Genomic DNA, 27,229 nt, shown 5'->3' with positions numbered 1-27,229 from the left:
AACCTGACCTATAAAACTGTCCCACTAGTTAACCCCTTCAGTGAACACGGTAAAAAAAAAAAAAAAAAAAGAAGCAAAAAACAATGCTTTATCACCATACCGCCAAACAAAAAGTGGAATAACACGCGATCAAAAAGACGCATATAAGTAAAAATGATACCGCTGAAAACGTCATCTCGTCCCGCAAAAAAGAAGCTGCCATACAGCTCCATCAGCCGAAAAATAAAAAAGTTATAGCTCTCAGAATAAAGCGATGCTAAAAAATATTTTTTTCTATAAAATAGCTTTTATTGTGTATAAGCGCCAAAACATAGAAAAATTATACAAATGTGGTACCGCTGTAAACGTACTGACCCAAAGAATAAAGATACCTCATCAATTTTACCACACGCGGAACAGAATTAAAAAAAAAAAAAAAAAACAATTCCTGAATTGTTGGTTTTTGTTTATTCTGCCTCCCAAAAATCGGAATAAAAAGCGATCAAAAAATGTCACGTGCCTGAAAATGGCACCAATAACAACGTCAAGTCATCCCGCAAAAAACGAGCCGTCACATGACTGTCTGCCAAAATCTGGGAAAATTATAGCTCTCAAAATATGGCGATGCAAAAACTAGATTTTACAAAAAATGCGTCTTTTAGTGTGTGACAGCTGTCAGTCATAAAAACCCCATATGATTCTGGCATTGCTGTAATCACACCGACCCGAAGAATAAAGTCATCTAATCACTTATACCGCACAAGGAACAGCGTCAAAAATAAACTCTTGGGTTAGGATTGGGCTAGGGTTAGGGCTGGGTTTGGGGCTAGGGCTGTGCTGGGGCTAGGGTTGTGCTGGGGCTAGGGTTGTGCTGGGGCTAGGGTTGTGCTGGGGCAAGGGTTGTGCTAGGGTTAGGGCTGGGGTTGGGATTTTTTTCAAAAGTAAGAAAAAAAGATGACGATATGGCGACTAGTGTTGAGAGCAAGTGCTCGCTACTTGAGTTTGCATCGGGTGCTCTGGTATGCATTGAGTATCGTGGGTATTTGAGTGACATGCTCGAGTCTCTGCCCCATATGCTTCGCGGCCAAAAAACTTTACGGGGATTGCCTGCCATGCACGAGCGATACCCGCATGGTTTTTTTTGGGTGTCTAATAACCGTGAAACATGCGGAGCAGGGACTCGAGCATGTCACTCGAGCACACGCTGTACATGGTGCATACCTGAGTACCCGATGCAAACTCAAGTAGCGAGCACTTGCGCTCAAGAATAATGACAACTTATTCAATATGATGACCTAATGTAAACAAATTCTGTGCCGTACCTCTGGGTTCAAAATGTTCACTATACACCTTAATAAAATCCTTGAGGGGTATAGTTTCCAAAATGGGGACACTTGTGGGGGAGCTCCACTGTTTAGGCACATCACGGGCTCTCCAAACGCGACATGGTGTCCGCTAACAAATTGAATGGAAAATCGGCTCAAATTGTTAGCGGACGCCATGTTGCGTTTGGAGAGCCCCTGTGTGCCCAAACATTGGAGCTCCCCCACAAGTGACCCCATTTTGGAAACTAGACCCCCCCAAGGCACCTATCTAGATGCATAGTGAGCACTTGGAACCCCCAGGTGCTTCACAAATTGATTCGTAAAAATGAAAAAGTGAAAAAAAAAACACTTTTTCATTTTTATGAATCAATTTGTGAAGCACCTGGGGTTCCAAGTGCTCACTATGAATCTAGATAGGTGCCTTGGGGGGTCTAGTTTCCAAAATGGGGTCACTTGTGGGGGAGCTCCAATGTTTGGGCACACAGGGACTCTCCAAATGCAACATGATATCCGCTAACAAATTGTCGGCTCAAATTGTTAGCGGATATCATGTTGCATTTGGAGAGTCCCTGTGTGCCCAAACATTGGAGCTCCCCCACAAGTGACCCCATTTTGGAAACTAGACCCCCCAAGGCACCTATCTAGATGCATAGTGAGCACTTGGAACCCCAGGTGCTTCACAAATTGATTCATAAAAATGAAAAAGTGTTTTTTTTTTCACTTTTTCATTTTTATGAATCAATTTGTGAAGCACCTGGGGGTTCCAAGTGCTCACTATGCATCTATAAAGGTGCCTTGGGGGGTCTAGTTTCCAAAATGGGGTCACTTGTGGGGGAGCTCCAAAGTTTGGGCACAGAGGGGCTCTCCAAACGCAATGTGGTGTCCGCTAACAATTTGAGCCGATTTTCCATTCAATTTGTTAGCGGATACCATGTTGCATTTAGAGAGTCCCTGTGTGCCCAAACATTGGAGCTCCCCCACAAGTGACCCCATTTTGGAAACTAGACCCCCCAAGGCACCTATCTAGATGCATAGTGAGCACTTGGAACCCCCAGGTGCTTCACAAATTGATTCGTAAAAATGAAAAAGTGAAAAAAAAAACACTTTTTCATTTTTATGAATCAATTTGTGAAGCACCTGGGGTTCCAAGTGCTCACTATGAATCTAGATAGGTGCCTTGGGGGGTATAGTTTCCAAAATGGGGTCACTTGTGGGGGAGCTCCAAAGTTTGGGCACACAGGGGCTCTCCAAACACAACATGGCGTCCGCTAATTATTCAAGCAAATTTTACAATCAAAAAGTCAAATTGCGCTCCTTCCCTTCCGAGCCCTGCCGTGCGCCCAAACAGTGTTTTTTCCCCAAATATTGGGTATCTGCGTGCCCAGGGGAAATTGCACAACAAATTTTGGGGTCCATTTTTTCTTGTTACCCCTGTGAAAATAAAAAAAATTGGGTCTAAAGTAACATTTTTGTGAAAAAAGTTAAATGTTCATTTTTTTCTTCCACATTCAAAAAATTCCTGTGAAGCACCTGAAGGGTTAATAAAGTTCTTGAATGTGGTTTTGAGCACCTTGAGGGGTGCAGTTTTTAGAATGGTGTCACTTTTGGGTATTTTCTGTCATAAAGACCTCTCCAAGTGACTTCAAATGTGATGTGGTCCCTAAAAAAATGGTTTTGTAAATTTTGTTGGAAAAATGAGAAATCGCTGGTCAACTTTTAACCCTTATAGCTCCCTAACAAAAAAAAATTTTGGTTCCAAAATTGTGCTGATGTAAAGTAGACATGTGGGAAATGTTATTTATTAACTCTTTTGTGTGACATATCGCTCTGATTTCAGGGCTTAAAAATTCAAATTTTGAAAATTGCAAAATTTTCAAAATTTTCGCCAAATTTCCGTTTTTTTCACAAATAAACGCAAGTGATATCGAAGAAATTTTTCCACAATCATGAAGTACAATATGTCACGAAAAAACAATCTCAGAATCAGGGGGATCCGTTGAAGCGTTCCAGAGTAATTACCTCATAAAGTGACAGTGGTCAGAATTGTAAAAATTGGCCCGGTCATTAACGTGCAAACCACCCGCGGGGCTTAAGGGGTTAAAGTGGTTGTCAAGGCTTTCTTTATAATTTATGTGTGTACCTAGGCACCCGAATGCTGACAGTATGTAATATACTCTCTGTCAGCATTCTGCATGGTTGCCTAGATACCACACTTAGTCTTGTGAGCAGCTCTCTCCTGGTTCTGGAAGAACTGCTCACTCTTCGACTAGAGTTTTCCTGTCTGGCAGAGACTGGTCGTAATGTCACAACAGACACCCTGCCCTCAATCTCTGCCAGACCCTCCCCCTGCCTCCTGCTCCAGCCTCCCTGTGCAGCACACAGTGAGAGGCAGTAGGTGAATTACTTAGCTAATTGGACTAACCAGGAAGGAAAAGCTTCTACATAAGTGAGTACAATGTGCAGTGTGCATTCCTCCCTCCCTCATCCATCCATCCCTCATCTATCCCTCTCTCCCTCATTCATCCCTCTCTCCATCATCCATCCATTTCTCATCCATCCCTCCCTCGTCCATCCATCCCTCCCTCATCAACCAGTTCGGCAGTCCCTTGGGTGTCTGAGCAGCCCTCTTTAGGATCACTCTGCTCACCTCTGTTGAGGAAGGGGCTAGAAAAGGTGCTTCAAACATAGTCTGCTTCACCTTCACCTGGCCAGCCTACCGCAGCTGGAAGGTATCCCTCATAGCGGTTGACACACAAAGAAGAAAATGTTGGTACTCAACCTCGGCTCATGGAATGTGAGAACTCTGCTAGACAACATCAAGGCAGACAGACCGGAGAGAAGAACAGCACTGGTTGCTAAGGAGCTAGCTCGCTACAATGTGGACATAGCAGCTCTCAGTGAAACACGCTTAGCAGATAAGGGTCAAGTGACAGAGCATAGCAGTGGATACAAGCTTTTCTGGAGTAGTTATGCCAGCACTGAATGACGAGAAGCAGGCATCACTGATCACCTGATGACACTTCAGCTCCCACTTACAAATAAGAAGTGTGCTATGCTGATTAGTGCCTATGCTCCCACTATGACCAATCCAAGTGACATTAAGGATAAGTTCTATGATCAAGTTGACTATCTCAGTAATCCCACAGTCAGACAAGCTCATTATACTCAGAGACTTTAATGCCAGAGTGGGAACAGACTATCAAAACTGGGAAGGAGTCATTGGGAGACTCAGCATTGGCAAGTGTAACAGCAATGGCCTTCTGATCCTCAAGACGTGCCACACATGACCTTTTCATCACCAACACTTTGTTTCAGCTATCCACTCACAAAAAGACATTGTGAATGCACCCATGCTCGAGGCACTGGCATCTCATTGACTACATCATTGCCAGGAAGAGGGATAGGATGGATTTTAGAGTAAGGAGTAAGGAGAGCCATGTGTGGTGCCGACTGCTGGACCGACCACTGCCTCATTGTGTACAGGCTTCACATTCTGCTATTGAGAAGACCCCAAGGACAGAAGACTACAAAGAGGTTGAATGTCTCCAAGCTGCAAAGCAGAAGCATTGCAAGGGAATTTGCCAATGACCTTGATGGCAGACTGTCCAACACATTGCAGTCGGATGAGACTGACATTAAAGAACAGTGGATGACTCTTAAAGATGCTATTTATAATACTGCCCTGGAGCATCTCGACCCAGCAGCCCAAAGTAACCAAGATTGGTTCAGTGAAAATGATGAATAAATAAAGGCACTCTTAGGCTATGTGCTCATGAAGCATTTTGACGCGTTTTCGTGGTGGTTTTTTCACCCCAGAAACACTGCAAAAACGCTTGTTAATAGGTCTGCCAGCTATAGCAGTGGTAATCCTGATGTGCTGTGCACATGATGCGTAAATATCCGCTCAGGATTACCATTGCGGAAAAAACTGCAGCATGTCCATTGTGCACGCGTTTCCACTGCAAATTCACACCCATTGACTGGAATTGAACCGCAGCAAAACCGCAGGTATAATATCTATACCTGTGGATTTACTGCTTTTCAATTAAAGCCAATGGCCATAAACTCGCGGCGGAAACTCACTGCAGGTGGTACCCAGGTCAGGAGAGGAGGACTACTACTCATCTCATCCGAGTGCCGCTCCCACTGATAACAGCGAGCGCGGCGCTTCTGAGGGGAGCAGTAGTTCACCTCAGCAGACCGGCGTTCCGCCGTAAAAAAAGAAAAAAAAAGTAATTTAAAAAAAAAACCTTATACTCATCTGTCTGGCGCCCCCCGGTGTCTTCCTGGTTCCTGGCGATGTTGTCTCGCCGGCGGTATACTGCGGGGAGCGTGGACTACGTAGTTGACGGCGGACAGGTGAGGGATATGATCAAGGGATTCGGGGACTGAGAGGGTAATAATTTTTTTTCTTAGAACAGTGTGTTTTTTATTTCATTAAAATACTTTATTCTGGCCGTGCCTTTTATTGAAAAAGCGGCGACTATTTTAGTACGTGGTTAGTAATGCGGGCGTCTTATAGATGCCTTCTATGACTAACCTGGGCTTCACGTCAGCCGCCAATACAAGGCTGATGTGAACCCCAACCCCATTACTCCACTATCCACCGCTACAGGGCAGTGGGAAGAGAGGAGGCTAAGCGCCAGATTTGGCGCATCTTATGGATGCACCATTTCTGGGACTGCCGAGGGGTGATATTAATAGCTGCGTAGGGGGCTAGTATCCATGGCCCCTTCCCTGGTTATTAATATCAGCCCGCAGCTGTCTGTTTAGCCTTTTCTGGTTAGATTTTATAGGGTCAATTTTTTCCTGGGGTCCCCCTGTAATCTAGCCAGTAAAAGCTAAGCAAACAGCTGTGGGCAGATATTAATAGCCAGGGAACATTGTTGGCTAATGGCCCCTTCCCCGGCTACTAATATCAGCCCCCAGCGGTCGACTTTCCCTCTGCTGGTTATAAAAATGACGCAGGATCCCACACCATTTTTTTTTTTAAACTTTAGGATCTGTGCCCACGGTCCGGACGTAGTACCGCTTTGGAAGCATATTTTTTGCTGCGTCCAAAATGTTGCATTCTATTGAATGCAGGTAAATCCACATGTGTTCACTGAACCAGGCGGATTTACCGCAGTCATTACATTCTAGTGGTCAAATTTCTGTTGCGGAGTCCAGCGACTCCGCAAGAGAATAGGACATGCTGCGGTCTTGAAAGACATGCCGCATGTCCATGTCCTCGGGTGATCCGCAGCCTCAGATGCACGCATAGTGGATATGGGATTTCTAGAGATCCCATCCACTATGCTGTAACATCGGGATGCTGCGGGTTTGATGCTGTATAAACACGCATCGTCAAACCTGCAGTGGCTCCTGAACGTGGCCACGTAGCCAAACTCACCAGCAGCATGTCAATTTCTCTAGCGGACACGCTAGTCTCCGCTGCAGGTTTTGACCGATTGAAGTGTCATTATATGCGGTGAATTCACAAAAGTACGGCATTAGAACACAGCGTTTTGTACACGACAAAAATTTGTTGCATCCAAAGCGCTGCTTGTTGCTGTTCATGGGGGACATAGCAGCTAACGAAACAGCTGTGAGCTGTTAATAATGGCCAGGGACCATGTTTGCAAATGACATCTTCCCAGGCTAAGAATAGCAGCTCACATCTGCTGCATAAATTACGTGAATAGAAATGCTAATGAAGATTGGATGAATGGGACTAGCTGACACCTAGCTCTTTTGTTTGGTGATGACAAGGTGTCAATCAGACCTTTTCATGACCAAACCTAATTAAAGTAAAGTAAAGAGTTAAATAAACACACAGACACAGAGTAAACACTTTATTTGAAATACAACAGACACATTCTTTAAATTATATACTCACCCCAGTTCTGACGATAAACCAAAGTTTAAAGCAATGTCCCATCAAATAACTTTATTTAGCTCCAAAAAGCATTCATTGATGTACAAAAACGCTTCAAAAATGCTTGAAAAAAATGCATCAAAATTGTGGCAAAACCGCAAGGTTTTTCCGCAGCGTTTTTCCTGCCAAGGAGATGCAGAAATGCTCAGGAAATTTCTGCTTCAAATCCTGATCGTGCACACATAGCCTTAGAAGAGAAACATCAGCAGTACAAAGTGCATCAAACGACCCCACGTCACTAGCCAAGAAGCATGCCTTTACCAGCACAAAAACAAAAGGTACAGATAAAGTCACCAACAACCTACTAACCGCCAAATCCAAGCGACACTACTCCATCCTCCTCCTTCTGGACCTGTCATCTGCCTTCGACACAGTCGACCATTCCCTCTTACTACAGATTCTCTCATCTCTTGGCATCACGGACTTGGCCCTATCTTCGATCTCCTCATACCTAACAGACAGGACATTCAGCGTCTCCCACTGACGCACCACCTTCTCATCTCGCCCCTTTTCTGTCGGTTACCCCCAAGGTTCACCTCTGCTCTTCTCCATCTACACCTTTGGCCTGGGACAGCTCATAGAATTTCACGGCTTTCAGTATCACCTCTATGCTGATAACACACAGATCTACCTCTCTGGACCCGATATCTCCTCCCTACTAACCAAAATCCCACAATGTCTGTCTGCCATCTCATCCTTCTTCTCTGCCAGATTTCTAAAACTTAACATGAATAAAACAGAGTTTATCATCTTTCCACCCTCTCATTCATATCCCCCATCTGACCTATCCATCAACGTCAATGGCTGTTCACTCTCCCCAGTCCCACAAGCTCCCTGCCTTGGGGTAACCCTGGACTCTGAACTCTCCTTTAAACCACATATCCAAGCCCTTTCCACTTCCTGCCGACTCCAACTCAAAAATATCTCCCGGATCCGTGCATTCCTCAGCAAAGACTGCAAAAACACTATTGCATGCCCTCATCATCTCCCGCCTTGACTATTGCAACCTTCTGCTCTGTGGCCTCCCTTCCAACACTCTCGCGCCCCTCCAATCTATCCTAAACTCTGCTGCTCAACTAATCCACCTGTCCCCCCGCTATTCCCCGGCCTCTCCCCTCTGCCAATCCCTTCACTGGCTCTCCATTGCCCAGAGACTCAAGTTCAAAACCTTAACCATGGCATACAAAGCCATCCACAACCTGTCTCCTCCATACATCTGTGATCTAGTCTCTCGGTACTTAGCTGCATGCTACCTCCGATCCTCACAAGATCTCCTTCTCTACTCCTCTCTTATCTCCTCTTCCCACAATCGCATACGAGATTTCTCCCACGCATCCCCCCTACTCTGGAACTCTCTACCCCAACACATCAGACTCTCGCCTACCGTGGAAACCTTCAAAAGAAACCTGAAGACCTACCTCTTCCGACAAGCCTACAACCTGCAGTAACCACTGCCCCTCCACATTACTGCATGACCTCCTCTACCCCCACCTACTGTATCCTCACCCATCCCTTGTAGACTGTGAGCCCTCGCGGGCAGAGTCCTCTCTCCTCCTGTACCAGTCGCTGACTCATTTTGTTAAGATTATGTAAATGTTTTTGCTATGTATATCCCTATCACATGTAAAGCACCATGGAATAAATGGTGCTATAATAATAAATAATAATAATATAGCTACGCGAGATGCAGGACAGCTGGTTTAGCAAAAATGAGTACGAAATCAAGGGCTATGCAGACAGCAAAGACCTCAAGCGCTTGTATGATGTGCTAAAGGCTGTATATGGGCTTCAATCATTCAACTTTTCATCTCTCCTTAATGTGGACAGAACTAAGCAGCTGACAGAAAAGAAACAGTGGAACAGTTATTCTGGAACAGTGGGCTTAGCACTTCAACAATATCCTTAAGCGCCATGCCATTATCAATGACTAGGGCATTGCTCTCCTGCTCCAGGTAGAAATCAACAAGGACCTCAATGTTATTCCCTGTGAAGGAAGGCAATAAAACAACTCTCCTGTGACAAAGTGCCAGGAAACGATGCTATACGTGCCGAGTTATACAACACAGGAGACTGTGTCCTGATACCAATGATGACTAAACTATGCTGGTCCATGTGGAAAAAGGATCAGGTTCCAAAACAGCTGAAAGATACCAGCATAATCCATGTCTACAAGAAAAAATGCAACCGCCAATCTTGTGACAACTATAAAGGTATCTCCCTTCTGTCTACTGCTGGGAGAATTCTGGCTCGCCTCTTGTAAAACTACCTCCTTTCCACCTTGAGCATGGTCTACTATCCGAAAGCTAATGAAGCTTCCATGCTAAATGTGGGACGGCAGATATGGTCTTTGTGGTGCGTCAACTCCAGGAAAAGTGCCAGGAGCAACATAGCAACCTTTTCATAACCTTTGTTGACTTGACCAAGGCTTTTGACACAGTCAGCGGAGACGACCTGTGGAAAATCATGGCAAAATCTGACTCCCCAAGCAAGTTCATCACAATCATCCGGCAGCTCCATGATGGCATGATGGTCAAGGTCCTGAATGATGGAGACAAATCAGAGGCTTCCCCAGTTACAAACGGCATAAAACAAGGCTGTGTACTTGCCCTGACCCTGTTCAGTATTTTCTGCCATGTTGAGAGATGCCTTTAGCAACTGCGCAGACAGAACCCATGTAAGGTACAGGACTGAATGCAAGCTATTCAACCCCATACACCTGAAGGCTGTTACAAAGGTGCATAAGATTGTTATCCGTGATTTGTTGTTTGCTGGTGACTGCACACTCAACGCCAGCACAGAGCTGCAGATGCAGTATGAAATGGACCATTTTTCACAAGCTTGCAACAACTTCAGTCTCGTTATCAATACTAAAAATACCAAAGTTATGTACCTCCCTGCTCCAGGAAAACCATACCAGCAGCCACACATTACGGTGAAGGAGCACAGCCTCAAATCAGTTGATAAATTCACCTACCTGGGCAGCACACTCCTGTGTAATAACCATAGACACTAAGGTCAACAACAGAATTGTCAAAGCCAGCATCACCTTAGTAAGAACGTCTGGGAACAAAGGGGACTCAGCCTTACCACTAAGCTGAAGGTTTACCGTGAAATGGTCCTTACCACACTTCTCTATGCCAGAGAGACCTGGACTGTCTACAGCTGGCATGCCAAACAGCTCAATCTCTTTCACCTGAGACATCTACGCAGACTTCTTCATATCAGGTGGCAAGACAATGTTTCAGACACGGCAATCCTGGAACAATCTGAGCTCTGTAGCATTTACACTCTCTTGCTGAAAGTTCAAGCCAGGTGTGTTGGACATGAGGTCAGAATGCCAGACAGCCGATTGCCTAAACCACTGCTGTATGGAAAACTGTTTCAGGGAAAGCAAGCAGTCGGAGGGCAGAAAAAATGTTTAAAAGACTGCCTTAAAGCAGCTCTCAAAAACCTTGGAGTAAAGATCAACGAATGGGAGAAGCTTGCCATGAACCATTCAGCCTGGCAAGGCAGGATCACTTTAGGAGCATGTGCATCTGAAGATAGGAGAATCTTTGAGGCTAAAATAAAGCGATCTGTGCACAAGGCACAGTCGGTATTTATTGTCTTGACCACATCTAGTTACTTATGTCACATATGTGGGTAAGCCCTCAGGGCCAGGATTGGCCTCATCAGTCACCTCTGGACCCACAGCCACTGATCCTCCTCTAAACCCTGAAGTCATGGTCATCTTTGACTACGAAGGACAAACATTGTCAGGTGGACTACGTTGGAACTGCATGAGATTTTTTCTTTTTTTTAGATAAAGTGGTGAACGATGAAGTGTCGGGGAGTGCGTATTTCAATAAAGTATTTTTGTGTGTGTGTTTTTCCTTTTTATTACTGGGTTAGTAATGGGGGTGTCTGATAGACACCTCCATTACTAACACCAGGGCTTGATTCCAGCTGACACTACACAGCTGACATCAACCCCTAAACCATTACCCTGATTGCCACCCCACCAGGGCAATCAAAAAGAGCCGGGCAAAGCACCAGAATTGGCGTATCTAATGTGATGCTCCACTTCTGGGTGGCTGCCGGCTGGTATTTTTAGGCTGGGAAGGGCCTAATAACCATGAACTTTCCCAGCCTGATAATATCGGCTGTCTGCTTTACCTTGGCTGGTTATTAAAAATAGGGGGGACCACACATCGGTTTTTCTATTTATTTATTTGCTTAATTGAAAGCTGGACAATAAGTTCCACATACCAGGCCCTAGGGGGTGCAATGTTATATTGTCTAGTGTGGTTGTGAAGATACATATCTGCCAGATATCTATCTATCGATCTCGCTATCTATCTTTCTATGCATTATTATCTTTGCACATCTTTAAAGGGGAACCTGTCACCAGAAAAAATGCTATTAACTGCAGATATTGGGTTAATATGCAGGTTAATAGCGTTACTAAACATCCTACTCTTAGCCGAACGCTGCGGGGAGAAAATCAACTCTGTCAGCATTCCGGTTTCAGTCATGGGGAAAGCACCGGCGCTGGTTCAGTCTGGAGTGTACATAGCTCTGGCTGTAACTGCAGCACAGGCCCTGACTCGCTCTGCATTAGGGCTGGCAGTCAGTCAGGGCGGGAATAAAGTCACGGGGGGGGGGATACAGTTAATTTTCTCCTTGCAGCGTTCGGCTAAGTGCGGGTGACGGGCAGGTTGGTAATGCTATTAACCTGCAGATAAACCCCATATCTGCAGGTTAATAGCGTTTTTCTGGTGACACGTTTAACACATAAAAATCAGTAATTTCTTGAATTTACAAATGGTAAAAATGGACCGGGGCACACTTTCAAGCGTACATGTGAAGGAGGCCTAAGATGTATTGTGAGATTCTGTAGCAGCTGAAGTGTAAATTATGAGGTTCTGCAGCAGCTTAGGTGTCTCTTATAAGGTTCTTCAGCAGCTTAGGTGTGTATTATGATGTTCTGCAGCAGCTCAAGTGTATTATGAGGTTCTGCAGCAGCTTGCGTGTGTATTATGAGGTTCTGCAGCAGCTGAATTCTGTATTATGAGGTATAGATGAATAGCAATAGATTCATGAGGTGCAATAGTGCATAGATATAATTCAATTTCACACCAAAAATTGGGTAAAGCAGGACAAATTAGTAATACCTAATGCTGATCAAGAGAGTGTCTAGCAATATAATAGTGGTTGCCACAATGGACATCAAGAGCAAATCTTGATCAATATATCAGTAAGCAATTACATAGAGAGTGCATCCTTACACAAGGTGTGGAATGAAGGTCACATAGGGAATAAATAACCCCAACGCTCGTTTCGCAACACACATATCACTATAGACTGAGGTTCTGCAGCAGCTGCAGTGTATTATGAGGTATACTGTATATGTAGATACACACACACATATATACTTACACTTTTGCACAAACATGACTAGGGCTGTGGAGTCGGAGTTATGAAGTCAGTGTCCATTTTGTTGGAGTAGGAATAAAATGGACCGACTCCGACTCGTAAAATATATAATTACTTGGGTTCAGTAGTTCAATGCAGGATGTGCTGTAAATGTTTTCATAAGAATTTGGGAAAGTTATGAAATGTCCTATAAATATCTGTTTTATTCCTGATCTAAGGATTTCGGCTTTTAGTTGAGATAAATCTGTGCTGCACTTTATGTACATGCTCAGTAGTGAGGCCGTATTGCGGAGTCGTGAAGTTGGAGTTGGAGTCGGAAGTCAGTAAACTTGAGGAGCTGGAATCGGTGGTTTGGCTTACTGGCTCCACAGCCCTGCAAATGAGTATAGACTTTTCACCTCACAGTATTCCAATGTCAGGGGTGATGTGGAGACGTGAAGCTCTATCACCACTGTGGATGTGATGTGGAGTGATTGTACTGCTTTCCTTAGATGAGGACATTGGACCACTGCCAGTGATGGGTCGTTCGAGAACGAACCAAGAGAAAGAGGCTGCTCCCTGCTGTGAACAATGGGAGCCAGTACCCTAGTGAGAGCTGCTTGCAGTCTCTGGCTCTCACTGGGTGAAAATTAACATGTTCGGATGCAGAGGAAAATTAAACCCCGCCCACCTGCTCCCAGAAATGGTCTGTTAATGGCTAGCTGTAGGTGGGTGCATTTTCGACGTCATTAGACTGCAGGTGAACACATATTAAATAGAGATCCGTTTGGGATCCAAAAGAGCCGGTTCTTTTTGGTGAGCGGAGCCAAGTGAGCTGGATCACCAAAAAGATCCAGAATGCCCATCACTAATCACTGCTCTGTTATTTCCAATACTGGAGTGATGAGAGAGATCAGTGCTGGGGCAGATACTAACAGCCAATGAGTGTGCAGTGGGTGGGCAGAGGGCAGTGCTGGGCACTGAGACCGGGCAGTGCCAGCTCGTGCCAGCTCTGACCCTGAGGTTAGATAATACAGCACAGGAGCTGTCAAGTTTGGTAAATAAAGTGGGTGCAGGGAGTTGGGTGAAATTCAGGAGGAACAAAAGGCAGAAACAAAAAACAAAATTTATAGGGGTGTTGTAAATTGCAATACAGCACACATTAGCTTAAAAAAATGTTGATTTCGGTGTCAGACTCCAACTCTTGTGACAGAGTCACTGGTATGATTTATGAGGAGAGGTACAGTACAGACCAAAAGCTTGGACACACCTTCTCATTTAAATTTTTTTCTGTATTTTCATGACTATGAAAATTGTACATTCACACTGAAGGCATCAAAACTATGAATTAACACATGTGGAATTATATACTTAACAAAAAAGTGTGAAACAACTGAAAATATGTCTTATAGTCTAGGTTCTTCAAAGTAGCCACCTTTTGCTTTGATGACTACTTTGCACACTCTTGGCATTCTCTTGATGAGCTTCAAGAGGTAGTCTCCAGAAATGGTTTTCACTTCACAGGTGTGCCCTGTCAGGTTTAATAAGTGGGATTTCTTGCCTTATAAATGGGGTTGGGACCATCAGTTGTGTTGTGCAGAAGTCTGATGGATACACAGCTGATAGTCCTACTGAATAGACTGTTAGCTGCTTTTTCTTGCCATAATACAAATTCTAAGTAAAGAAAAACAAGTGGCCATCATTACTTTAAGAAATGAAGGTCAGTCAGTCCGAAAAATTGGGAAAACTTTGAAAGTGTCCCCAAGTGCAGTTGCAAAAACCATCAAGCGCTACAAAGAAACTGGCTCACATGAGGACCGCCCCAGGAAAGGAAGACCAAGAGTCACCTCTGCTTCTGAGGATAAGTTTATCCGAGTCACCAGCCTCAGAAATCGCAGGTTAACAGCAGCTCAGATTAGAGACCAGGTCAATGCCACACAGAGTTCTAGCAGCAGACACATCTCTTCAACAACTGTTAAGAGGAGACTTTGTGCAGCAGGCCTTCATGGTAAAATAGCTGCTAGGAAACCACTGCTAAGGACAGGCAACAAGCAGAAGAGACTTGTTTGGGCTAAAGAACACAAGGAATGGATATTAGACCAGTGGAAATCTGTGCTTTGGTCTGAGGAGTCCAAATTTGAGATCTTTGGCTCTAACCACCGTGTCTTTGTGCGATGCAGAAAAGGTGAACAGATGGACTCTACATGCCTGGTTCCCACCATGAAGCATGGAGGAGGAGCTGTGATGGTGTGGGGGTGCTTTGCTGGTGACACTTTTGGGGATTTATTCAAAAATTGAAGGCATACTGAACCAGCATGGCTACCACAGCATCTTGCAGCGGCATGCTATTCCATCCGGTTTGCGTTTAGTTGGACCATCATTTATTTTTCAACAGGACAATGACCCCAAACACACCTCCAGGCTGTGTTAGGGCTATTTGACCAAGAACGAGAGTGATGGGGTGCTACGCCAGATGACCTGGCCTCCATAGTCACCAGACCTGAACCCAATCGAGATGATTTGGAGTGAGCTGGACCGCAGAGTGAAGGCAAAAGGCCCAACAAGTGCTAAGCATCTACTTTGAAGAACCTAGAATATAAGACATATTTTCAGTTGTTTCACACTTTTTTGTTAAGTATATAATTCCACATGTGTTAATTCATAGTTTTGATGCCTTCAGTGTGAATGTACAATTTTCATAGTCATGAAAATACAGAAAAATCTTTAAATGAGAAGGTGTGTCCAAACTTTTGGTCTGTATTGTATGCGTCACACAGGTTACTAGCCTGTGTGAACTGAAACCAATAAACTTTCTGCCAGTATGTTATATGCTGGGGGGTTAACTCACTTAAAGGGTGTGGTTTTATGGGAATGACGTAGAGATGGGAGGGAAGTCATTCCCCATAACTCCACCTCAGGGTGTGGCTGAGCAAGGTTTAAATGCTCAGTCACCATTTTTTTTTCTGTTGTGTTTGGAGAGGCAAGGTATCCAGACTAGACAGCCATAGCTCAGGAAGGAGCTGAAGGCTGGACTATAACCAGTGTGGGCAAACCGCACACACATATGGACTGTGCTATTGTTTATCTTTTGTTTTGTTGTTTTGCCGGTAAGGCCGTGCTTATTTTGCTGGAGTGCAGAGCTTTATGCCATACAATAAAGCCTGTAGAGAAAACCAGGGTTTCTGAGTCTACTTCCGGAAGCGGCCGAGTGAGTCATCTTACCACACTCTTTAAACTAGCATGAGAAAATAATAGGGTAGGGCTCCTGCTATTCTACTGCAGTTTTTTTGTTAATGAAGACAACATCTTCATAGGTTCAGCTTTCAGTAGTTCAGCACTCAGTGCAGAATGTTAAAGTGAGTATAAACAAATTATAGGATTGGATAAAAGAAAGTCTTTTATGAAATGTCCCTCCTTTATAATCTGCTCTTGGCTATTCATTAAAAAATGTATTTACACTGTTCTGTTAGAGCTGTGGATTTTCTTTTCTGATGGTAATATGGAATAAACTGTGAAGGGCTGCACTATGTATTATACTCTGCAGAGTAAGGGTAACCAGTGCAATGACTGGCACAAGGTGGCGGCATCGCTGTAGCAGCTGGACAGAAATAGGACCCTGGCTGTAGCATTCAGGATGGATAAGAGAGGAGAAGGGCTGGTAAGAGAGAGATCAATTAGTAAAGAGTTGCTCTATTCCAGACAAGAATGAATAAGAATGACTTTAAGAATTTTTGCAGTTTCAAAGGTGAAAAAGGTCGGATACTAGATATGTTTATAAGATGCGGGTGACATGAGCAAGTGAGTGATTGGATATAGGGAGTAGAAGAAAGTTCTGTGTCAAATATGACCCAAGACAGCGAGCGCTGCTGTGAATTTATGGTTGAACCACCCAAGAAAATTGCAATATCGTGTATAGGTAGGTTATTAGAGGGAGCAAATATGAGAAGTTCAGTTTTGGACAGATTCAGTTTCTGACAGAACCAAGAGAGAGCAGTTTGTTTAATGGCCGAGTGAGTGGAGCCATAGTGAGGAGGAGCTGGTGATCAACGGTGTCAAATGCTGCAGAGAGACCCAGGAGGATCAGCAGGGAGTAGTGACCATTGGATTTAAATTGCTGCCAAACTGAAAGGATTTTTTTATAATCTTATTACATAAGGCCTTCTTGTATTTATTGATACACTCAGGTCCCTGCCTGCAGTATTAGTCTTGCTAGCACTGACCGTGGCTGCTGCAGTAGTATCAGATACTGATGGTGCTGCCTCAAAATTAAGATGGAACCTGATTGATGTTCAAAGAAGGAGAAGTGGGAAACTTTGTAATGCAAACTTCTGCAGTCTGGCGAGACTGTCCTCTTCAATTTAAAGATCTGAAGAACCCCCACAGGCTCCTGCCCAAGAAATTTTGTCTTATCATTTAGTCGCATGCATTTTTTTAGAGGAATCTGTCACCCAACTTCAGAGACTGGATGGATATAAATATTGTCAGATTTTAATTCATTATTGGTTATCGGTTTGAGTAAATAACAGCTGAGCAGTTGGGTTATTTATTGCTGCTATTTATGACAACTAGAGGTGAGCGGATCTTTAGAATTTAGAATTTGACGAATGTTCCCCCAAAACTTGATTAGCTGGAAATAAATTTCCTCAAATTTCAATCTTGGAAAGCGTGTAATTTTTCGGAAAATACACTTCGGGAGAGGAGAGAGAGAGAACCTCACTGACCATAAGATTTTACATTCCACAGCAAGAGACTTACCCAGTGATTCTGAAGATGGAAAACGACTCTGCCGTACAAATTGTGCATTGGGAACCGGCAGATGGAACATACATAATGTTATAATATATTTGTATACCGTATTTTTCGGACTATAAGATGCACCGGACCATAAGACGCACCTCAAATTTTGGGGTGGAAAATAGAAAAAAAATATTTTTTATAATTCTTATAGTCTGAATAGGTACAGTATATAGGTATCTTACCTGGGGGGCAGTGGAGCAAGGGTCACAGGAGGCAGGGTCCCACGGGAAGCCGGCAGCTGCAGCAGAAGAGGTGAGATGCTGTGGATCCTGTGCTGGGCTGGGGCCTGTGCCTGGCTGGGGCCCTTAGCTTGGCCAGTTCCTGTGCTGGGGCCTGTGGCTGATGCCGAGGCCTGTGGCTGAGGCCGGGGGCCTGTGGCTGAGGCCGGAGCCTGTGGCTGATACCGAGGCCTGTGGCTGATGCCGAGGCCTGTGGCTGCGCAGGCCGCTCTGTTTCGCCGCTCACAGCCTGACAGCGGCCCAGCCCCAGTACCAGCCAGGCACAGGTCCCGTCCCCATCCGCTCTGCCTCACCTCTGCAGCCGCTGCCGCTACCACCACCACGTTCCTGAAAGAGGGAGGGCCCTGCGATCCCGCTTCACCACCACCGCAGGTAACGTTCGGACCATAGACGTACCCCCTATTTTCCTCCCAAATTTGGGGGGAAAAAAAGTGCGTCTTATGGTCCGAAAAATACGGTATATATACGGTAGTGTTTAAAATAATAGCAGTCCAATATAACTAACCAGATTAATCACTGTTTTTGGTATAAAATATATTACCAGCTTCAAACAATTTACCAGTTGGTGCAGTAGATTCTAAGAAAACCAACAGACTCAGCTTTCATGATCTGCATGTTTTTGAGTCTGTGTATTTGAATAATTAATTGAAAGGGGGGTTGTTCAAAATAATAGCAGTGTGGAGTTCACTTAGTGAGGTCAATCATTCTATTAAGAAACATATGTGAATCAGGTGGCCCTTATTTAAGGGTGAAGTCAGCACATGTTGGACATGCATATCTCCTTGAGCGCCTGAGAAATACAAGTAAAGACATGTACTGAAGCGGATACAATTTTCCAAAGAACACATCTTTGGAAGGAACTGTGTCTCGTATCTTCACAGCATAGACAATTGCCTTCAGATGACCCCAAAGATAAAAGTCTAAGGGGGTCAGATCGGAAGACCTTGGTGGCCATTCAACAACCAATCCACTTTCCAGGAAACTGTTCATGTAGGAATGCTCGGACCTGACAGCCATAATATGGTTTTGCACCATCTTGTTGGAAAAACTCATCTTCAGTGCATAAAGAGGGCAACACATTATCATGTAGCAATTTCAGATATCCAGTGGCATTGAGGTTTCCATTGATGAAGAATGGCCCCACTATCTTTGTACACCATATACCACACCATACCATCAAAATACGAGATGTGCAGCATCTGAAACAATGGATACTGGAAGCCTGTGCTAGCATTTCTTCTGCGGTGTTGCTATCAGTGTGTCAAGAGTGGGAGAAGAGGGTTGCATTGACAATCCAACACAATGGGCAGCACTTTGAACACATTTTATAAGTGGTCATAAACTTGTAAAAAACTCATGAAAGAATAAAGTTATGTTCAAACCAAGCACACCATTGTTTTTCTTATGAAATTCTGAATCAGTTTATGTGTCACATGACCCTCTTCCCATTGAAAAAAATAAAGTTGGATCCAAAATGGCTGACTTCAAAATGGCCACCATGGTCACCACCCATCTGGAAAAGTTTTCCCCCTCCCATATACTAATGTGCCACAAACAGGAAGTTGATATCACCAACCATTCCCATTTAATTTAGGTGTATCCATGTAAATGGCCCACCCTGTATATATGTATATGTATATATATATATATATATATATATATATATATATATATATATATATATATATATATATATATATATATATATATTGTGGTAGACAGCTCACTCGGCTGCACACGGAGGTAGACATAGGTACGCCGTCTCTTTAAATTTTTGGCTGATTTATTATAATGCTTGTGACAGAGTCACTGGTATGATATATGAGGGGAGCTTTGTGTCACGCAGGTTGCTAGGCTGTGTGAGTTGAAACCAATAAACTTTCTGTCAGCATGTTATATGCTGGACTTAAGTCTTTTAAAGGGTGTGGTTTTATGGGAATGACATAGAGATGGGAGAGAAATCATTCCCCGTACCTCCACCTCAGGGTGTGGTTGAGCCAGGTTGAAATGTTCAGTCCTGTTTTTTTTTCCTGTGTTGTGGTCTGGAGAGGCAAGGTCTCCAGACTGGGAGGGCTTTAGCTAGGACAGAGCTGAAGGCTGGGACTACAACCTGTGTAGGCGAATCCCATACTCATATGGACTCTGCTATCGTTTATTCTTTTGTTTTGTCATTTTGCCAGTAATGCCGTGTTTATTTTGCTGGAGTGCAGAATGCAGAGCTTTATGCTGTTTAATAAAGCCTGCAGAGAAAACCCGGGTTCCTGAGTCTACTTCCGGAAGCGGCTGAACGAGTCCTCTTGCCACAGTTGGTGTGAGAGTGCGTGCAAGATTCCAGGAACCTGCCACATAGACGAGTGGATGTCCTGGGTGAAGGCCGCCAGCCAGCCAGAGAAGTCCGGCAGCCAGCCAGAGAAGTCCAGCAGTATGGAGGAGGTCATTAAGCACCTGGTGCAAAGCCAACAACAGATGCACCAGCAGCACTTGCAAAGCCAGCAGCAGCACCAGGAGACAACCAAACTGTTGCTTCAACAGATCCAGTTGCAGCAAAAGGCGCAGCAGCAGCAGTAGCAGGAGCAGCAACAGCAGATACAGCTTCTGGCGGACACCATCCAGAGCAGGGCAACCGCCCCACCCCCAGGGCTGACTGATGACTCCCACGTCAGGAAGGCGGTAAGACGGGCCATGTAGAAGATGACCACCTATATATATATATATATATATATTTCTGACAGTCTTTGAGAGGGTGGCTGATCGGGAGAGACTTCCACCAGAACAGTGGGCAGAGGTTCTGGCACCATATTTGTCGGGGGAACCCCAAAAGGCATATTACGACTTGGCATTGCAGGATGCCAAGGAATACGCTAAGCTAAAGACAGAGATCTTATAACGTCTGGGAGTGAATATGGCGGTGAGAGCCCAACGAGTCCAACACTGGGCAGATGCCAGCGACAACCCCCCCTCGCTCGCAGATGTTTGGTGACATTCCGTCATACTGGGCCATGATTTTTCTTTATTTTGGGACTTGTGAGGGAAGGGAACTGGACTAAGTAGCGTGGGAAAAATCCAGGTCCCTGGAAAAGAACCCCCAACAAAGTCTCAAGTGGATGAGTTCCCACTGTGCGTCCTTGCCGGCGATGAGTGCGAAACGGTGACCGAGGAGGCCCTGAGTTAGATATGTCCGGAGAGAACTTTGGGACTGCTCAAGTTGGGGACCTGACCTTAAAGGGGGCATTTCACCAGGTTACTGTATGTAATGGGGTTGCCCAAGAGCCGGGGGCCGATACCAGGTTCCCCCACTTTGCAGTTCAGGGGAAGTTGCTATATCGGGTAGCTAAACTAAGGGGCGGTGAGACAGTGTAACAGCTGTTAGTGCCGGGCTCATGCATAAGGAGGGTACTGAACATGGCCCATTCACATGTTTTGGGGGGACACCTAGGGGTCGAGAAAACTCAGGAGAGGATTTTGAAAAGATTTTATTGGCTAGGGTGCGACCGAGAAATTCTCAATTATTGTAGGTCCTGTCCCATCTGCCAAATAACCGCTTCCTCTCCCCACTTCCATGTTCCATTAGCGCCACTGCCGGTGATAGAGATCCCCTTTGAGAGGATTGCTATGGACCTAGTAGGGCCCTTAGTCAAGTCAGCCCGAGGCCACCAATATATTCTGGTGATCATGGACTATGCGACCCGGTATCCAGAAGCGGTACCGCTAAGAAATTCATAAAGTAAATACATAGCCAGGGAACTTGTCCACATCTTTGCCAGGACCGGCCTGCCAAAGGAACCCCATTCATGAGCAAGGTGATGAAGGAGCTGTGTAAAGTGCTTCAAACGAGCTGCAAACCTCCGTTTACCATTCGCAGACCGATGGCCTGGTGGAGTGCCCTGAAAGCGATGCTAAAAAAGGTCGTCGAGAAGGATGGTCGAGACTGCGACTGCCTGCTTTCATTTTTCCGTCAGGGAAGTTCCCCAAGCCTCCACTGGCTTCTCTCCGTTTGAGCTCCTGTATGGACGACATCCACAAGGGCTCCTGGATATCGCTAAAGAAACCTGGGAAGCCGAGGTTACGCCACATCGGAGCATTGTTGAACATGTCGCCCAGATGCAGGAAACAATAGCAAAAGTGATGCCGATCGTGAAAGCTCATCTTCTCCAGGCGCAGGAAGCCCAGGCAAGGGTCTATAATCGATCGGCGAGGCTGAGGCAGTTCCAGCCCGGGGACCGTGTTTTAGTGCTAATCCCTACAGTCGAGAGCAAGTTCCTGGCCAATGGCAAGGTTCGTACGAGATGGTGTAGAAAGTCAGCGAAGTTAATTATAAAGTCCACCAGCCTGGCTGAAGAAAGCCGCACCAAGTATACCATGTGAACTTGCTCAAGCCGTGGAGGGACCGGGAGCTGGTGGAAACTCCTTGCCTGAGAGACACTCCAGAAGGCAAGGTGGAAGAGGTCACTATAGCAGAGACTCTGTCACTGGCCCAGAAGCAACAGTGTCGAGAACTACTACCGCGAAATTGGGAAATTGGGAGTTGTTCTCAGAGTTGTCGGGGCATACTCAGGTGGTAGAGCATGACGTGCTGACAGAGCCACATGTAAAAGTGAATCTGATGCCATACCGGATTCCGGAAGCCTGTCAGGAGGTGATCTCCGACGAGGTAAAGAGGATGCTAGACCTCGGGGTGATAGAGGAGTCAAAGAGTGGGTGGTCGAGCCCAATCCTCCTCATGCCAAAACCCAAAGGAGAGTGGAGGTTTTGTAATGACTACCGCTGGCTGAATGAAGTGTCCAAGTGTGATGCATACCTGATGCCCCGCGTTGACGAACTCATTGAGAGGCTTGGACCGGCAAGGTACATCACCACTCTTGACCTGACGAAGAGCTACTGGCAGATCCCCATGTCCCAGATGGTCAAGGAGAAGACGGCTTTCTCGACACCTAATGGGTGCTTTCAATATACTCGGATGCCGTTCGGACTACAGGGGGCCCCAGCCACCTTCCAGAGGGCTATGGATCGGATTCTAGCCCCACATAAGAAGTATGCCGCAGCCTACCTTGACGACATTGTAGTCTTTAGCCCAGACTGGGCTAGTCATTTACCTAAACTACAGGCCTTTCTGAATGCTCTAAGGAAGGCGGGATTTACAATAAATCCGAAAAAATATGCCGTTGTAAAAGAGGAGGCCAAGTACTTGGGCTATGTCTTTGGGAGAGGCGAAATAAAGCCGCAAGTCAATAAAGTGGAGGCAACCACTCTCCAAGAAGCAAGATAGAGTGTTCCTGGGAATGGTGGGATATAGCCGGCGGTTTATCCCAAATTTTGCCATGATGGCCGTGCCACTGACGGATCTCCTAAAAGGCCCCAGGTCAACCATGGTGAAGTGGACGGAGGAAACAGAGACTGCGTTTCAACTGTTGAAGTCAGCACTGTGTAAACAGACAGTCCTGGTCGCACCAGACTTTAAGAAAGAGTTTGTGGTCCAGACTGACGCTTCAGAGGTTGGTCTAGGAGCTGTACTCTCTCAAGAGATAAATGGCTAAGAACATCCCATTCTCTATCTGAGCCGGAAGCTTTTGTCCTGCTAGAAAAACTATGCAATAGTAAAAAAAGGAGTGTTTAGCCATAAAGTGGGCCGTAGATACACTAAGATACTACCTACTAGGCCGGAAGTTTAAGTAGGTGTCAGACCATGCCCCATTGAGATGGTTGAGGGAAAAGAGGGGTAAAAATGCCACGGTAACTAGATGGTTCCTAGCTCTTCAGGACTTCAGCTTTCACGTAGAGCATAGGCCCGGGAAGTTACACAGGAACGCTGATGCACTTTCTAGAATTCCCTGTCTGGTATCGGAAGGTAGTCGGAAGAGTCACTGGTAGGTTGCTAGCCGGTGTGAACTGAAACCAATAAACTTTCTGCCAGCATGTTATATGCTGGGGGTTAACTCTTTTAAAGGGTGTGGTTTTATGGGAATGACATAGAGATGGGAGGGAAGTCATTCCCCATACCTCCACCTCAGGGTGTGACTGAGCGAGGTTAAAATGCTCAGTCCTGTTTTTTTTCTGTGTTGTGGTCTGGAGAGGCAAGGTCTCCAGACTGGGAGAGTTTCAGCTGAAGGCTGGGACTACAACCTGTGTGGGCGAATCCCATACTTATATGGACTCTGCTATCGTTTATTCTTTTCTTTTGTCATTTTGCCAATAAGGCCGTGTTTATTTTGCTAGAGTGCAGAGCTTTATGCTGTTTAATAAAGCCTGCAGAGAAAACCCGAGTTCCTGAATCTACTTCTGGAAGCGGCCAAGCGAGTCATCTTGCCACATGCTGCGTAAACCAACCTTTAGTCCATGTAAATAAACACAGCCCGCTGGGCAAAACAGGAACACAATGCAGAAATGTTAACACATAGAAAACAGTCCTTGGACTAGCAGAGATTCGCCTGCTAAGAGTTCAGCAACTCCACATGGATCAAAGACAAGCTCCCTTCTGGAGCTTACTTCTCCAGATATTGAACCCTGAATGCCTCAGCTGGCCGAGTATTGAAACCTCCCCCAGACCACACCCTGGGGAGGAGATATGGAGAACAACCTCCTGCTCTATGGTTGTTCTGATAAAAACACACCCTTTGGAAATGGAGACTTAACCCCTCCTTGCACATAACGTGCTGGAGGAAACTTAATGGTTTTAATTCACTGACCCCAATAGCCTCAGGGAAACATATCTCCCCTCCAGCACTTTACAGGTGAATTTGTCACATATCCCCTGCCCAAAGCTGGGGGTTTTGGCACCTTCACTCGCTAAACAGGGAAGTCTGGACAGGGCATCTGGGTTTCCATGTAGTTTCCCAGGCCTGTGCTCTACATGAAAAGTAAAGCCTTGGAGTGCTAGGAACCACCTAGTTACCTGCCCATTGTTCCCCTTCCTTTCCCTCATCCATCTCAGGGGTGCATGGTCGGACACTAGCCTGAATTTTCAGCCTAGCAGATAGTATCTTAGGGTCTCAATGGCCCATTTTATGGCCAGGCACTCCTTCTCTACAATGGCATCGTTTTTTTCACAGGAGGAGAGTTTCCTTCTCAGGAATAGGACTGGATGTTCGTCCCCATCTATTTCCTGGGACAACACAGCTCCCAAACCGACCACGGAGGCATCAGTCTGAACCACGAACTCCTTAGTGAAGTCAGATGCTACTAAGACTGGCTGCTTACATAGGGCAAACATCAACTCCTGGAATGTCATCTCCGCTTCAGGGGACCACTTGACCATCGATGTCTTCGTGCCTTTAAGAAGATCAGTCAGGGGGCGTCTATCATGGCGAAATTTGGGCTAAATCGCCGATAATACCCCACGATTCCCAGAAATGCACAAACTTGCTTCTTGGAACTCGGTTGTGGGCAGTTTTGGATAGCCTCCACCTTCTTTACTTGTGGCTTTATTTTGCCCCTTCCGACAACGTAGCCCAAGTATTTTGCCTCTTCCTTCCCGATGGCTCACTTCTTTGGGTTTATTGTAAACCCTGCTTTCCTAAGCGCATCCAGCACTGCCTGGACCTTCTGTAAATGACTTCCCCAATCCTGGCTGAAGATTATGATGTCATCCATCTTCTTATGAGAGACTAGGATCCGATCCATGGCCCTCTGGAAGGTAGTTGGGGGTCCCTGCAGACCGAACGGCATCCTGGTGTACTGAAAACACCCGTCAGGAGTAGAGAAGGCCGTTTTCTCCTTGGCACTTGCGGACAAGAGAATCTGCCAGTACCCTTTCGTTAGGACCAGGGTGGTGATATATCTGGCTGCCCCTTGCCTTTCAAAAAGCTCATCGATGCGGGGCATCGGATACGCATCGATCTTTGACACCTCATTCAGCTTCATGTAGTCATTACAGAACCGCCATTGTCCGTCTGGCTTTGGCACCAGGACAATGGGGCTGGACCAGCCGCTCTTTGACTCCTCAATGACGCCAAGGCTCAACATTCTCCTCACCTCTTTGGAGATTACCTCACGACGGGCTTCAGGAATCCGATACGCCCTTTGATTCACCCTCACATGCAGCTCTGTCAGGATTTCATGTTCGACCACCTGCATGCAACCTGGCAGCTCTGAAAACAGGTCCCGGTTCCGCTGAAGCAGCTCTCGGCATTGTTGCTTCTGGGCCGGTGATACTGTCTCTGCCACTGTGACATCCTCGACTCGGGCTTCAGGATGGGCCCCCAGGCACGTAGCTTCCACCGGCTCCCTATCTTGCCAAGGTTTGAGCAGGTTAACGTGATATACCAGATACAGCTTCCTTCTTCCTTGTTGGTGGACCTTGTTGTTGATGTCACTCAACTTTTCCACCACCTCATATGGCCCTTGCCACTTGGCCAGGAATTTACTTTCCACTGTGGGGAACAACACCAACACTCAGTCTCCAGGGCTAAATTGTCTCAGTCTCGCTGACCAATTATAGACCCTTGCCTGGGCCTCTTGGGCTTGAAGGAAGCTTTCCCTTACAATCGGCATCACCATCGCGATCCGGTCTTGCATCTGGGTCACATGCTCAATGATGCTCCAGTGGGGTGTTACCTCGACTTCCCAGGTCTCTTTCGCAATGTCCAATAGTCCTCGAGGGTGCCTTCCATAGATCGACTCGAAGGGTGAGAACCCCGTAGAGGCCTGGGTAATTTCCCTAATGGATAATAGCATATAGGGGAGTAGGCAATCCCAATCTCGTCCATCTTTCTCCACTACCTTTTTAAGCATGGACTTTAGGGTCTTGTTAAACCTCTCCAACAGGCCGTCCGTCTGTGGATGGTACACTGACGTCCTGCGTTGCGTAATCTGGAGAGCCTTACACAACTCCCTCGTCACCTTCGACATGAAAGGAATTCCCTGGTCTGTCAGGATCTCCTTTGGCAGGCCCGTCCGGGAGAAGATGTGTACCAGCTCTCGGGCTATGCTCCTGGCAGAAGAGTTTCTCAATGGTACCGCCTCTGGGTACCGTGTTGCATAGTCCAGCACAACCAGTATGTATTGTTGACCCCTGGCGGACTTAATTAAGGGCCCTACAAGGTCCATGGCAATTCGGTCAAAGGGGACCTCTATAATGGGTAACGGAACGAGGGGACTCCAGAAGTGGGACACGGGAGCAGTTAGCTGACAAGTAGGGCAAGACCGGCAGAAATTAATGTCTCGGTGACACCCAGGCCTGTAGAACCTCTGCAAGACCCGCTCATGGGTTTTGTCCACTCCCAGATGCCCCCCTAAGACATGCGAATGAGCCAAATCTAATACCCTACGTCTATAGGGACCCGGAGCCAACAACTGTTCTATCACTTCCCCTCTTGGTTTAGTGACCCAATAAAGCAGCTCCTCATTTAAGGTGAAATATGGGAACCTGGTGTCAGCCCCCGGCTCTTGGGCAACCCCATTTATTACAGTCACATTGTCAAATGCAGCTTTTAACGTAAGATCCTGCATTTGTGCTGTACCAAAATTCCCCCCAGAAAACCCCAATTCAGGAATCTCATCCTCATGGGTCCCTGTCTCATCCTCGTCGCCAGCCAGAACACACAGGGGGAACTCATCTGCCTCTGGCTGTAATGGGGATTCTT

At 45.9% G+C, this 27,229-nt stretch overlaps 1 pseudogene; it reads right to left on the bottom strand.

The window, feature by feature from the left end:
* The window catches only part of LOC141271388 (uncharacterized), a 117,575-nt pseudogene that overhangs the window by 44,977 nt on the left and 45,369 nt on the right, over nucleotides 1–27,229 (bottom strand).

The sequence above is a fragment of the Phyllobates terribilis genome, unplaced genomic scaffold (assembly GCF_046119375.1).
Source record: "Phyllobates terribilis strain yellow unplaced genomic scaffold, ASM4611937v1 Scaffold_5__5_contigs__length_657084704, whole genome shotgun sequence".
Classification (NCBI taxonomy): Eukaryota; Metazoa; Chordata; class Amphibia; order Anura; family Dendrobatidae; genus Phyllobates; species Phyllobates terribilis.
The sequence above is the reverse complement of the archived record's forward strand: the minus strand, read 5'-3'. Positions and strand labels throughout refer to the sequence as shown.